General features: G+C 48.2%; 1 protein-coding gene across 4 annotated transcripts in view; it reads right to left on the bottom strand.

Moving 5' to 3' along the window:
• The window catches only part of IL1RAP (interleukin 1 receptor accessory protein), a 103138-nt gene extending 90946 nt beyond the window's left edge, over positions 1–12192 (bottom strand). The window contains exons 1-2 of one of the 4 annotated variants that reach the window (XR_014564347.1): positions 11821–12192; positions 9642–9780 (exon numbers count right to left, since the gene is read on the bottom strand). The gene's annotated coding sequence lies outside the window, so the exon portion shown is untranslated. The other 3 variants (XR_014564348.1, XM_083739482.1, XM_083739483.1) reach the window with 3 other exon arrangements.
• Positions 12193–14036: the final 1844 nt, after the last annotated feature.

Raw genomic sequence — 14036 nt, 5'->3', positions numbered from 1 at the left:
TGGAAGACACAAGATTTACCCACCCGGGAAGAATGGCAGATGAAATTGATAGAATATATGGAATTGGCGGGAATGACTGGCAGAATCCGAGACCAGGGAGAAGAGTTGGTGGAAGAAGATTGGAAGAAATTTAAAGACTATCTGCAGAAACATTGTAAAATTAATGAATGTTAAAATGATGTTGGATTGAAATGAAGTGGCTTTAGCAATAAGGTTAAAAAGAATATGTAAAAATGGATTGATAATCAGATGAAAATATAAAGCTATAATATGTTAAGACACAGAATTAAGATAAAAACAAAGAGGGGAAGGATTTGCTGAATTAACTATGTGAACTGGAATACAAAAAAGGGAGGTGTGAGGAGGTCAGGGAAATAAGTAAATGAAATATAAGATATGAAAAGATTGATGTGTTTTTAATTGTTTTTTTTCATTTTTCCTGTATTTTGTATTTTTCCTATGTATTTTTGTATCTTTTTTATTTTTATTTTTTTCCCTTCTTGTTATTCTGTAACTTTTTTTTAATTGTAAAACTTTAATAAATATCTTTTTTAAAAAAAAAAAAAAGAGTCAGGGATGCTCAGGCACACGTGAAGTTTTGGGCTGCAGAAAAATGCAAAACAACAACACCCAACCCTGCCCAAAAATAAACCTCCACTTCTCCCCAAACAAATCAGAATGTGTGCAAGAGGCAGCAATGTTCAAACGTACAGTGGTACCTCAGGTTACAGACGCTTCAGGTTACAGACGCTTCAGATTACAGATGCTTCAGGTTACAGACTCCGCTAAACCAGAAATAGTACCTGAGGTTAAGAACTTTGCTTCAGGGTGAGAACAGAAATGGTGCGGTGGTGGCAGTGGGAGGCCCCATTAGCTAAAGTGGTACCTCAGGTTAAGAACAGTTTCAGGTTAAGAACAGACCTCCGGAACGAATTAAGTTCTTAACCCGAGGTACCATTGTACTTGTTTAAGTAGTTTGCAATGGGATCAACCATTCCAAGATGAAAGTATCGGGATTGCTTGTATTATTATATTATGCAATCTTTACATTCACTTTTTTCAAACTGCAACATAAGGAAAAATGTGACTATTTAAACTTCCCCATCCATATATCTGTATGTGTGTGCATACCTCAGCACATAAAATTCACATATCCACATTAAGCAACAGACACACAAACCAGGTAAGACAAAAGTGGGGAGGGAGACCCCATAAGAACATAAGAAGAACCTGCTATGTCAGACCCGGGGGGGGGGGGGACCACATAATCCAGTATCCTGTTCTCGCAGTAGCCAAACAGATGCTGTTATGGGAATTCCACAAGAGGCCTCTCCCCTCCTGGGGTTTCCAGAAACTGGTGTTCAGGACCATGGCCAGTTGGAGGCAGAGCCAAGCCACCCTGACTAGGAGCCACTGATGACCCTCTCCTCCACTAATTTGTCCTCTTTTAAAGCCCTCTGAAGTTGTTGGCCACCACTGACTCCTGTGGCAGGGAGTTCCATAGTTTAACTCTGCGCTGCGAGAAGAAGTTTGCTTCCTAGCATATGGAAATGAAAAATAAATCCAGGTGAAGGTAAAGGTACCCTGGACGGGTAAGCCCAGTTAAAGGCAACTATAGAGTTGTGGCGCTCATCTTGCTTTCAGGCCAAGGGAGCCAGCGTTTGTCCACAGACAGCTTCCCAGGTTATGTGGCCAGCAGGACTAAACTGCTTCTTCTTCTTTTCTTTTCTTTTTCAGTGTTTAAGGAATTTTTATGTTTCTTTGCTCAGCTATCAATTCCTACTGCTAACTACAGCAGTAGCAATATTTTGAGTGTTTCCCACAGTAAATTACAAAATTAAAGAAAGGAATGCTTTAAACTTTTGTACTGTGCTGAAAATTCTTTTCCTGGGTTTAGAAAACATCCATTTGTTTGTTTTACTTTTGCTATTTTTTGTATTTTAAATCAATAGGTAATCTAGGTAATTTCGCTTCACCGAAGAAAAATATCTAAACATTGAAAAACTACTAAATATTGAGAAAAAACATAGCAAAATATAAAATAAATTTTAAAAGCAAAGGAAACTTTGAAGCTTATGTACACAACAAATGCCAGAACTAGGACTAAACTGCTTCTGGTGCAACGGGGCACCGTGGTGAAGTCAGAGCATACTGATACGGAAGGGGGGGGCATGTCTTCTTCACCTTCTTCTTCGCTACAATATATCAATTTATTTCCAATTGTCAATGTCAAAAGGGACTAAAATCTATAAAATCCATAGAAAATCAATGTGCCAATTTGCTCAATTTCTCTAGGACTCCATCACCCTTCCCCTGTCCTCCATAATCCCTCAGGTAAGGTGTCAAGACCCTAATCCTGTCAAATCACTCTGCCAAGCCTTTCCTCCGGGCAATGCCAGGTGGCAGACTATGCATACATGGACCATTGTCTTCCCATCACCGGCACTCAGGAAGCGCTTATCTGCGCATATCTCCAGCTCTGCATATTCCCCCTCCCTCCTCCATATGTTAATCCGGTGTAACCCAACCTCTCCTTAATGTATTCATGATGTAATCTGTGTAACCCAACCTTTCCTTAATATATTCATGATGTAACTGGGAGGTATTTTGCACTGTATTCTGGGACATGGAGGGAGTTTCAAAAGTTCATGTCACCCCTTTCTCGCTGTTCAATCTGGTCTTGAACCTGTTGCGCAATAAACTTGGATCTTCTGTTTGCTCCTATGCCCGGTTGAGCTCATTTTCTTCCGCAGGGACCCGCGGACACTTAGTCCGACGAGCTGGGTGGCAGAGTAGCTCCGCACCCAGATTTTAGCCGTAACAATTCAGAAACACCTTTTACCTTCCTGCTACAGCGGTACCTACTTATCTACTTGCACTGGTGTGCTTTCAAACTGCTAGGTTGGCAGGAGCTGGGACAGAGCAACGGGAGCTCACCCCGTCGTGGGGATTCAAACCGCCAAGCCCAAGAGGCTCTGTCGTTTAGACTGTTGAATGATTCTGTGTCCATTGTGGCAGCCTTTGGCTATGTGCAATAAAACTGACTGACCCTTTCAGTGGTTTAGACCACAGAGCCACCCTAATACAACCCTGAACCCAACATAGAGGCAGAGATACTGCCAGGTCTGCTCAGAATGCAGCCCGGAATTTGCAGCTCATGAATTTGTACACCTACCGGTCCAATAGTAACAAACTCATCCTCTCGAGAGTTATTTTTTATGTGCATTGTGGATGAGTTCATTTCTCCCCCTCTGCTCTCTTTCAAAGAAGCAGGTATATTGCTTAGTAACAACAGTGTTTCTGAATGGGCTGCTTTTGTCAGGCTGGATTTATGCTCAATGAGAGCCCGGAGCTGCCTCTTCTCTCGTACACAATCGCTTGTTCCAGTTGCCTCTCCGCTGCCTGACCCACTCTAAATTTAGAATGAATGTTTCTGAAGGATGGGACTCGCCTTTCGCCTAAACTGTGCCAGAGCCTTGTCTTCCTGCCTCCTCCACTTGGATGGCCCTCAGCCAGCGAATATCTCCCAGTGCTTTGTTTTTTCCTGCATAAAACCTGCCGCTTCGTTCATTCTTTAGTAACAATGAATGGATGCCGAAAGCAAACAGAGGAATGGATGCCGACTGCAAAGAAATATCAAGCAAGCACAGCAGTTCTTCTGAAGCTTTTAGCTGTGTGTACAGTCATACCTTGGTTTACAGACGCTTCAGGTTGTGCGTTTTCGGGTTACGGACATGCTGAAACACAAAAGTACCGGAACCGGTTATTTCCGGGTTTTGGTGCTTGCGCATGCGCAGAAACGCTAAATTGCGCTTTGCGCAGAAGTGCAGAATCGCAGCGCTGGGGGGTTGCAAATGTGCCTCCTGCACAAATAATCATATAATAATAATAATTTATTATTTATACCCCACCCATCTGGCTGAGTTTCCCCAGCCACTCTGGGCGGCTTCCAATCAAGTGTTAAAAACAACACAGCATTAAATATTAAAAACGTCCCTAAACAGGGCTGCCTTCAGATATCTTTTAAAGAGAAGATAGCTGCTTATTTCCTTGACATCTGATGGGAGGGCGTTCCACAGGGCAGGCACCACTACCGAGAAGGCCCTCTGTCTGGTTCCCTGTAACCTCACTTCTCGCAATGAGGGATCCGCCAGAAGGCCCTCAGCAGTGGATCTCAGTGTCTGGGTTGAACAATGGGGGTGGAGACGCTCCTTCAGATATACTGGACCGAGGCCGTTTAGGGCTTTCAAGGTCAGCACCAACACTTTGAATTGTGCTTGGAAACGTACTGGGAGCCAATGAAGATTTTTCAGGACTGGTGTTATATGGTCTTGGCGGCCGCTCCCAGACCCCAGTCTAGCTGCCGCATTCTGGATTAGTTGTAGTTTCCAGGTGACCTTCAAAGGTAGCCCCGCGTAGAGCGCATTGCAGTAGTCCAAGCAGGAGATAACTAGAGCATGCACGTTCGCCACCCGAGCGTCCACTGTACTAACATAAGAACATAAGGTGAACCCTGACGGATCGGGTCAGTGGCCTCTCTGGTCCAGCATCCTATTCTCACAGTGGCCAGCCGGACGCCCATTACGGGAAACTCACAAGCAGGATCTGTGGACAAGAGCCATCGATAGCCCTCTTGTCCTTTGTGAATGTGTCTTTTATTATTACTATTTATTTATTTATTTATTTATTTATTTTCTATACCGCCCCACACCCGAAAGTCTCAGGATGGTTCCCATAAAATATCAAATACATAAAATCAAAAGAAAAACCAACAACCCAATAAAAAAGACCCCAAAGAGTCAGCATTTTTTAAAAAGGGTATATAGGATGTAGATCAAGACAAGGCAAAGGCCTGGTTGAAAAGGAACGTTTTTGCCTGACGCCTAAAGGTGTACAATGAAGGCACCAGGCAAACTTCCCTGGGGAGAGCATTCCACAGATAGGGAGCCACTGCAGAGAAGGCCCCGCTCTCGTGTTACCACCCTCTGGACTTCTCAAGGAGGAGACACACTAAGGAGGCCTCAGAAGATAATTTCAGGGTCCGGGGAGGTTCATATGGAAAGAGGTGCTCCTTGAGGTATTGCAGTCCTGAGCTGTTTAGCACTTTATAGCTCAAAACCAGCACTTTGAATTGGGCCCGGAAAGTAATTGGGAGCCAGTGCAGTCGGACCAGGATAGGTGCAATATGCTCAGACTGTCTTGGTCTGGTGAGCAGCCTGGCTGCTGAATTCTGCACCAGCTGAAGTTTCCGAACCGTCTACAAAGGCAGCCCTATGTATAACGCATTGCAGTAATCTTAAAGCCTTCTGGGTTGTTCCGCAGGGAGTTCCACGGTTTGGCTACACACTGCATGAAAGACTTTTCATTTATCTTTCCTGAATCTTCCAGGATTCAGTTTCACTGCATTTCCCCCAGTTCTTGTTTATGCCATGCATAAACTTACAAACTTCCACAATGTCTGTTTCTTTTAAAGAATTTATACACTGCTCTATTGATTTAAAAAAAAAACACCTCAAAGCAGTTTACAAAGAGAACAATATTATTATCAGCAAAAAACCTTAAAAACTGTTTATATCATTCAAAACAGAACTTGACTAATAAACCAAAATCTGAATTAAAATGTACATCCACATTCTACATGCCTAGGCAGGCACCCACAGCTTAAGTCTGTAGGTCAAGCGCTCTCCAGATATGTATTGCTTACTACAAATTCTTCAGAGGGTCTTAATCCCTTTGCCTCAGTCCCCCAACTTGAAATGAGGAGGATAACATTGGCCCACTTCACAGGGTTGTTGTAAAAGCTAATGAGATTATATATAACCCAAGAGAAAAAGCATATTGAGGCACATTAAAGACAAATGAATCTATTTCGACAGTTCACTTTTCTAGGGCAGAGTCCTCTTCATCACATGGATCAAGTGGGAGACAGTACAGTCATACCTCGGGTTAAATATGCTTCAGGCTGAGTGTTTTCAAGTTGCGCTCCACGGCGACCCGGAAGTAACGGAACGGGTTACTTCCGGGTTTCGCGACTCGCGCATGCGCGGATGCTCAAAATGACATCACGTGCATGCGCAGAAGTGGCGAATCACGACCCACGCAGACGCAGGTTGCGTTCTACTCAGGATGTGAACGGGGCTCTGGAACAGACCCCGTTCGCATCCAGAGGTACCACTGTACTGAGCAGACAGTAAATATATACCATACTTTTCCGTGTATAACACGCCCCTCTTTTGGGGGACTCAAATTTAAGAAAATGGGGGGAGATGGCACAGAGTTGTTGAGCATCACTAAATCCGCCTTTTGGCTGTCCCCTTGTCAGAAGAAGCTGCCAATCGCATGCCCAATTGCCGCAGCGTCAGCTAATCAACACCACCCATTGACGTAGCAACCAGTAACATGGCCGCCTACAGCCATGGCAGCAACCAATCAAACGCCTGCCCTAGGCACTACCAATGTATAAGATGGCCCCCATTTTTAGCACGACTTTTTAAACGGAAAAAAACTAGCCTTATGCACTGAAAAATCTCACATGCAAAGTGAGGAGCTGCAAGGGAGAGCCACGTCCCATTGGCAGAGCTAATGCAAGACCCAGCCAAGTCCATGCAAATCCAGTCTGCTGGTAACACAATGGGAGAGTAAGTTGGAATCCACTAAGAAGCCGCAAGGTGCAATTTCTGGCTGCTTTCACCCCAAACCAACCACCATCACTTTGGAATCTGGGGAGCTGTGCGCAGAGCACTTCAAGCACACAAGCAGCACGGCAGAAATGTCAAAAATGCAGAGCACTATTATTAAGTCGTGCAAAGGTACGCAGCCACAGCAAGACCTGCTCCCTCTCACATTGCAAGGGGCACATGACTCTCCTGTTTCAAAAGCGTCACCGGCTACCTGTTTCCGGGCACAATCTGAAGCGCTGGCTATTTATTTCATTCATTTGTTTCAAAGAAACAATACATCTCAAAGCAGTTAACAAAAGGACAGAACAATGAAACCAAGAAAAAATACATATCACACTTTAAAACATACACATGTTAAAAAGGTAAACAAATTAAAATTACCTCCACTTTCTAAGCCTTTGGGTAGGCTTGTCTAAACAAGAATGTTTTTAGCAGGTGCCAAAAAGAGAGCAGGCAAAGGTATCCGCTTGATGTCAATAGGCAGGGAGTTCCAGAGAATAGGCAGGGGCTGCCAGACTAAAAGAACAAGTTCCTTACAGATGTGGAATGGGTATTACGTGGCAGCTGTGGCAGTGCTAATTCCATGCACCCAAGCAGTGCGGTGGACGCATGTGGGATGTCGACTTTATACCCCAACAGCAACACCTTGAACTCGGCCCGGTAGCAATTCGGAAACCAGCGCAGGACTCTGAGCGCAGGTGTCGTTAGCTGACAAGGCCTCCCTCCTGTCAGCAATCGCGCTGCAGCATTCTGCACTAACTGCAAGCTCTGGATCAAGCACGAGGGAAGCTCCACACAGAGCGCAAGGCAGTAGTCCAGTATTTTATCCGTGTTGCTTTAATTTGTGGGAGCTGCCTTCAGTTCCAGTCGGAGGTAAAGGCAGTATATAAATTATTATTATTATTATTAATAATATTAATAATAATAATTTGTTATTTATACCCGCCCATCTGGCTGGGCTTCCCCAGCCACTCTGGGCGGCTTCCAACAAAATATTAAAATATAGTAATGCATCAAACATTAAAAGCTTCCCTTAATTATGCATATATATTTATTTATTTATTTATTTTAATGTGTGACATTTTAGTGTATTTTTGGTCTCTGTGGAAGCCACCCAGAGTGGCTGGGGAAACTCAGCCAGATGGGCGGGGTACAAATAATAAATTATTATTATTATTATTATTATTATTATTATTATTATTATTATTATTAACAGGGCTGCCTTCAGATGTCTTCTAAAAGTCATCTGGTGGGAGGGTGTTCCACAGGGCGGGCGCCACTACCGAGAAGGCCCTCTGCCTGGTTCCCTGTAGCTTTGCTTCTCGCAGTGAGGGAACTGCCAGAAGGGCCTCAGAGCTGGACCTCAGTGTCCAGGCTGAACAATGGGAGTGGAGACGCTCCTTCAGGTATACAGGACCGAGGCCGTTTAGGGCTTTCAAGGTCAGCACCAACACTTTGACTTGTGCTTGGAAACGTACTGGGAGCCAATGAAGATTTTTCAGGACTGGTGTTATATGGTCTTGGTGGCCGCTCCCAGACCCCAGTCTAGCTGCCGCATTCTGGATTAGTTGTAGTTTCCAGGTGACCTTCAAAGGTAGCCCCACGTAGAGCGCATTGCAGTAGTCCAAGCAGGAGATAACCAGAGCATGCACCACTCTGGCGAGACAGTCTGCGGGCAGGGAGGGTCTCATCCTGCGTACCAGATGGAGCTGGTAGACAGCTGCCCTGGATACAGAATTGACCTGTGCCTCCATGGACAGCTGTGAGTCCAGAATGACTCCCAGGCTGCGCACCTGGTCCTTCAGGGGCACAGTTGCCCCATTCAGGACCAGAGAGCCCTCCACACAATACTTGAGTTACATTCAGCAATGCCTAAACTTACCCTGAAAAGCCATAGATATCCGATGCAGTGAAGATGATGTCCCTTCCTTGTGCCACACAGACACACACCCAATTGTCTGAGTTACTCAGCTACTGAAGCTCACGAGGCTAATTTTTAAAAGAAGTGAGCTTCCAGGTTTTTGGAAGGGAAATGACTTTGTTTCTGATTAGAGGGCTGATTAGGTTGGGAGATAGCAATCTATCTCCTTATCACATTGACTTCTCTTCGAAACATCAAGTTCCGCTTGCTCCTAACCAGGCATCATTTAACGTGTCTGAAATTGCTAGGTGCGAAAAATTAAAAGTCGGAACTGGCCTTGCCTGCAAGACGTACAAATGAAGGTCAATCAGGAAAGGTGGGAGAGGAAATGTATGTAGGAAGGGGGGGTGGAGGAGAGAGGGTCTGATTCTAGGGGACAAGACATTATTTATTATTATGCATTGCATTTCTATCCTACCGTTCCTACCAAACAAACCCAGGACAACAAACATCAAACGATACCATGATTAAAATAACCCAGTGGTAAGGAGCCTGGAAAAACATGTGTGTTTGTTTGTTTTCAAAACTTAGGAATCACCTTTGCAATGAACAAGGTACTCAAGGCAATCTGCGCGAGGATCGGCGAGACAGTAAAAACATTGCCAGAAAAGACAAAAAACCACAGAACCTAAAAGATCTACGCCAAGGCAAAACACACGGTGCAAAGACAGTGGCTGGTTATTTAGAGGCTAAGAAAAGCCAGGAAGGCTAAAGGCTGCGGGGGGAGGGTTTTTATTCCCCCCCCCCCTTTTAGTCCCAAGCCAGACAGCTAAATTCAAGAGATGATGAGAGCTGTGGTCCAGTAACACCTGGAGGACCACATGACCCTCATCCTTGCAGAGTGTGCCATTTTGGTTCTCAGAAGCTGTCGGGAGTCCAGCGGCTGGTGGCACAGAGACACAGCTAAGAAAGGGGAGCTGGAATTAAGGTCCTCCGGGCCAAATCTCTCTTGGGCAGCATCCTTAAGCAAGCCACTGCCCTCCTGCCCCCAGAACACCTGCCCCCCCACCTGTAACAGGACAATAATCACACTGGCCTACCTTGCAGTTGAAGAGCCTGGTGGTCACAAACACAAAACCCTCCAAAGGCTTGAAAGCATGATAGAGATGCTCCTCCACAGAGAGGGGGTCATCTGCAGCCTCGCTGCTGTTTCTGAACAGGCCTCCTCCTGCTTCCACCCTGTAGCAAAGGCAAGCAACGGGCGTTAGTCTTCCCCACGTGGTACGATTCGGACGGCAAGAACATGCGCCTGCGTTCAAAAGTGGGAACTCTGGAACTCGCTCCCGCAGAAAGCAGCAATGGAAACTGCGCTGGAGGAAGGGAAACATATCCACAGAGAAGGAGAAGGAAGCTATTGATGTCTGCCAGCCCACAATGGTTCTGCTCTGCCACCATGGTAAGAGGCAGCAGTGTTGCTGAGCCCCAGTCGCTGGAAAAACCAGAAGGGGAAAGTGGCTGCGGTGCTCAGATCCTGCTTGTCATGGGCATCTGGCTGAGAAGAGGATGCTGGGCTATAGGGGCCTCTGGCCTCATCCTGCAAGCACTTAGGTTCTGGCAAACATTGCACTGCCCCCAGGAAGCTGCTTGTCAGAATCACAGGCGAGATGACCCCTAGGTGCAGGAAATAAGAGCTGTGGTTAATTCTCCCCTGGGCTCTTCGCTGGCCCAAGGAGGACCGATTCAGCCAGCTAGCCCTGGGGATTATCTAACTGATTTTTGAATTTTATTGTTATTCATGTTTTTATACTGTATTTTATGCTGCTTTTATAATTAAGTGTTTTAAAGTGTTTTAAATTTGTTGCTAGCCGCCCTGAGCCCGGTTTTTGAACAGGAAAGGGTGAGGTATAAATATAAATATAAATTATTGTTGTTGTTGTTGTTGTTGTCCCGCTAGGGTCCTGCTTGGGGGTGGGGTGGGGGCATCTGGCTGTCCACTGTCAGACCAGGATGCTGGAGGAGCCAGGCCTTAATTAATAATAATAATAATAATAATAATAATAATGTAATGTATTTATACCCTGCCCATGTGGTATAAACTCCGGGCAGCCTCCAACAAAATATTAAAAATACAACAAAACATCAGACATGGAAAAACTTCCCTAAACAGGGCTGCCTTCAAATGTCTTCTAAAAGTCAGATAGCTGTTGATTTCCTTGACATCTGATGGGAGGGTTTGGCGCCACTACCGAGAAAGCCCTCTTTGATGGGACCCTGCAGCCTGACGTTCCTCCGGTTAACATTAATTCCCCTTCCCATCCTAGGCGATTTGGGAGAAGGGGGTGGAGGGAGAAGGGAAGACTGGCAGCTGTCCAAGCAGCAGGGACCGTCCGAGCGCAGCTGCCGCCTCCATCCTCCAATCCTCCGGGTGGCTGTTCCAGCGCGCGGCGCTCCAGCTCGGAGCCGCCGACCAGGAAGCACCGGAGGCGGGGAAGGCTCTCGGCAAGCTGGCGCAGGAGCCGGGCGCATCCTTCTGACTCCCCAAAGCGCGATCGGATCCGGATCCCGATCTCGTAGGAGGGAGAGGAGGGGAAGGGGGTTAAAGTCTCCCCCGCGTTACCCTCTCCAGATCGGAACCCCTACGCTCGCAATCTGGTTTTCTTGGAAAAAATAAACGCGTTCCGAAGGGCGCAAGGACGGAACTGGAGCCTGGCGCGGTTTGGAGAGACGACAGCCCGGAGAGGTAGGACGGGACCCGAAGCAGCGCATCTCTCTCCCCGAACCGAACCACGTAACCAGCACCCAGCCGTGCCTGGAAGCCTCCGGGCGCCGCGCAACAGAGAGCCCTCCCCGGGGATCGCTCGCCGTTGACACCGGCGTGGAAGCCACAAACCGACCTATGCTACGCCTAGTTCAGTGATGCCTGCACGGGCCGGCAGCGGCTTTCCGGGATTCCAGGCAGGCAGCGCGCCTCTCTCCCCGCCCTTCCGGAGACACAACCGAGATTTGAACCCGGGACCTTGGAGGGCAGGCGCTTTGCCCCGGAGCTGCGACCCGGGGGAACCTGCCTCCCTCCCGTGTGAACTTGGGGGGGCTACCCCGGATTAACTCCTCCGGATCCGGGTCCCCTTCGCCTGCCCGAACTCCGCGTCGTCGAAAGGCAAGACCCGAAGCGCCCCGGCTTTGCCCCGCGGAGCGCAAGCGCCCCGGCCCGGAGCCTGGCAAGGGTTCTTTGGCCGAGCCGGCGTCCGCCCCCCTCGCGCCCTTCCCGGCCTCGCTCACCTCGCCCTCCGGGGGCGCCGTCGCGGTTGCCGCGCTGCCGACGGAGGAAGGCTCCCTCGGCCGGTCCGCCTTGCTCGCTCGCTCCGCGGCGGCGGCGCCTCCTTCGGCCCCCATTCGCCTCTCCGGCGCGCTGATTGGCGGTGACGTGGCGGTATGCAAAGCAGCGGGAGGCCGGAGGGGCCGAGCGGGGCGGAGCGGCGGCGCCGGGCCGGGGTGCGGCTCCAGGCGGCCGGGGAGGCGGAGGCCGGGGCGGCGCCTTCCTCCAGAGGCGGGAGGGGAAGGGGAGGTGCGCGGCACGGCCCGCCTTTGCCCCCGGAGGGCGCGAGCCGCCTCCCAGATGCGCCCAGCGCGGATGCTCTGATTGCGCGACCTGCTAAGTGCATTTCTTTTTTTTTAAATGCAAACTTTATTGCATTAAAAAAACCCCAAAAAACCAGTTACTAAGTACAAAGTAAAAGTAAAAAGTAGAGGCATCACCTTGCCAACAAAGGTCCGTATAGTTAAAGCCATGGTTTTCCCAGTAGTGATGTATGGAAGTGAGAGCTGGACCATAAAGAAGGCTGATCGCCAAAGAATGGATGCTTTTGAATTCTGGTGCTGGAGGAGACTCTTGAGAGTCCCATAGACTGCAAGAAGATCAAACCGATCCATTCTGAAGGAAATCAGCCCTGAGTGCTCACTGGAAGGACAGATCCTGAAGCTGAGGCTCCAAGACTTTGGCCACCTCGTGAGAAGAGAAGACTCCCTGGAAAAGTCCCTGATGTTGGGAAAGATGGAGGGCACAAGGAGAAGGGGACAACAGAGGATGAGATGGTGGGACAGTGTTCTCGAAGCTACCAGCATGCGTTTGACCAAACTGCGGGAGGCAGTGGAAGACAGGAGTGCCTGGCGTGCTCTGGTCCAGGGGGTCACAAAGAGGCAGACACGACTAAATGACTGAACAACAACAACAAGTACAAAGTGAGCTGGTCTTTGACTGCAATAAATCATCTAAAGATCTACTAAGTACAAAGTGTTGACCGCTTCAATATTTGCCTTTTGCTGCTGTCAGCCTCCTCTGGAGTAAGTATATGGGATCTGCTGCACGTCATCTGTCACTGAGCTGCATTTAAACCCGGCTCCTTGGCGCGCAGGACCAGAAACATATTGTCGGTTAACTCTTGATTTGCTTTTTGTTTACGGTATGTACATAAGCTTAGCTTGGGTCACAGTTTGGCCCACAAGGCCGCCCTCCCCCCCCCCCAGCCCCACGCCAGAAGTCCTAAGAGGCGGCTGCCAATGAACGCCCAATCAAGGAGCCTGGAAGTGGAGTTTCTAGACTGACCGACAGCAGCAGAAAGAAATGTGTAAAGTTAGGTATAGCACAGGGAAAGTGCTTGGAGAGAAGTTTTTCTCCCTGTCTCCTAACACTAAAACTCGTGGACAAGGCAAATCTTTAAAATGTAGTATAAAAAGGTAAAGGGACCCCTGACCATTAGGTCATGTGGCTTCCGGGTCATGTGGCCAGCATGACTAAGCTGCTTCTGGCGAACCAGAGCAGCGCACGGAAACGCCGTTTACCTTCCCGCCGGAGTGGTACCTATTTATCTACTTGCACTTTGACGTGCTTTTGAACTGCTAGGTTGGCAGGAGCTGGGACCGAGCAACAGGCGATCACCCTGTCACAGGGATTCGAACCGCCGACCACCTGATCTGCAAGTGCTAGGCTCTGTGGTTTAACCCACAGCGCCACCCGCGTCCCAAAATGTAGTATAAACACCAACAATTGGGAAACACTGGCCTGCGAGAGCTCCAGTTGGAGAACAGCCTTGACCAAAGGCAGTGGCGTAGCGTGGGGGGTGCAGGGGGGGCCGGCCGCACCGGGCGCAACATCTGGGGGTTAAGGTTAGGGGGCGCAAATCCACGGGTTAGGGGGTGCAAATTACTTGCCTTGCCCCAGGTGCTGACAACCCACGCTACGCCACTGACCAAAGGTGTCATGGGGTTTGAAGACACTCAAACTCAGGACGCAAGAGAGACACGTGCTAAGAGGAAGGCACGCTTGTCAAATCCACACCGTGATCAACTCCCACCTGGAAACCAATGTCCCCACTGTGGAAGGACGTGTGGATCCAGAATTGGCCTCTACAGTCACTTACGGACTCATTGTTCAAACTGTGTTTATGGAAGACCATCTTACTCAGCTATGAGGGATCATCAAGAGGAATAAGTTAAAC

This window comes from Podarcis gaigeae (genome assembly GCF_964106915.1).
Source record: "Podarcis gaigeae genome assembly, chromosome: 5".
NCBI lineage: Eukaryota > Metazoa > Chordata > Lepidosauria > Squamata > Lacertidae > Podarcis > Podarcis gaigeae.
This window is presented reverse-complemented; position numbering and strand designations above follow the sequence as displayed.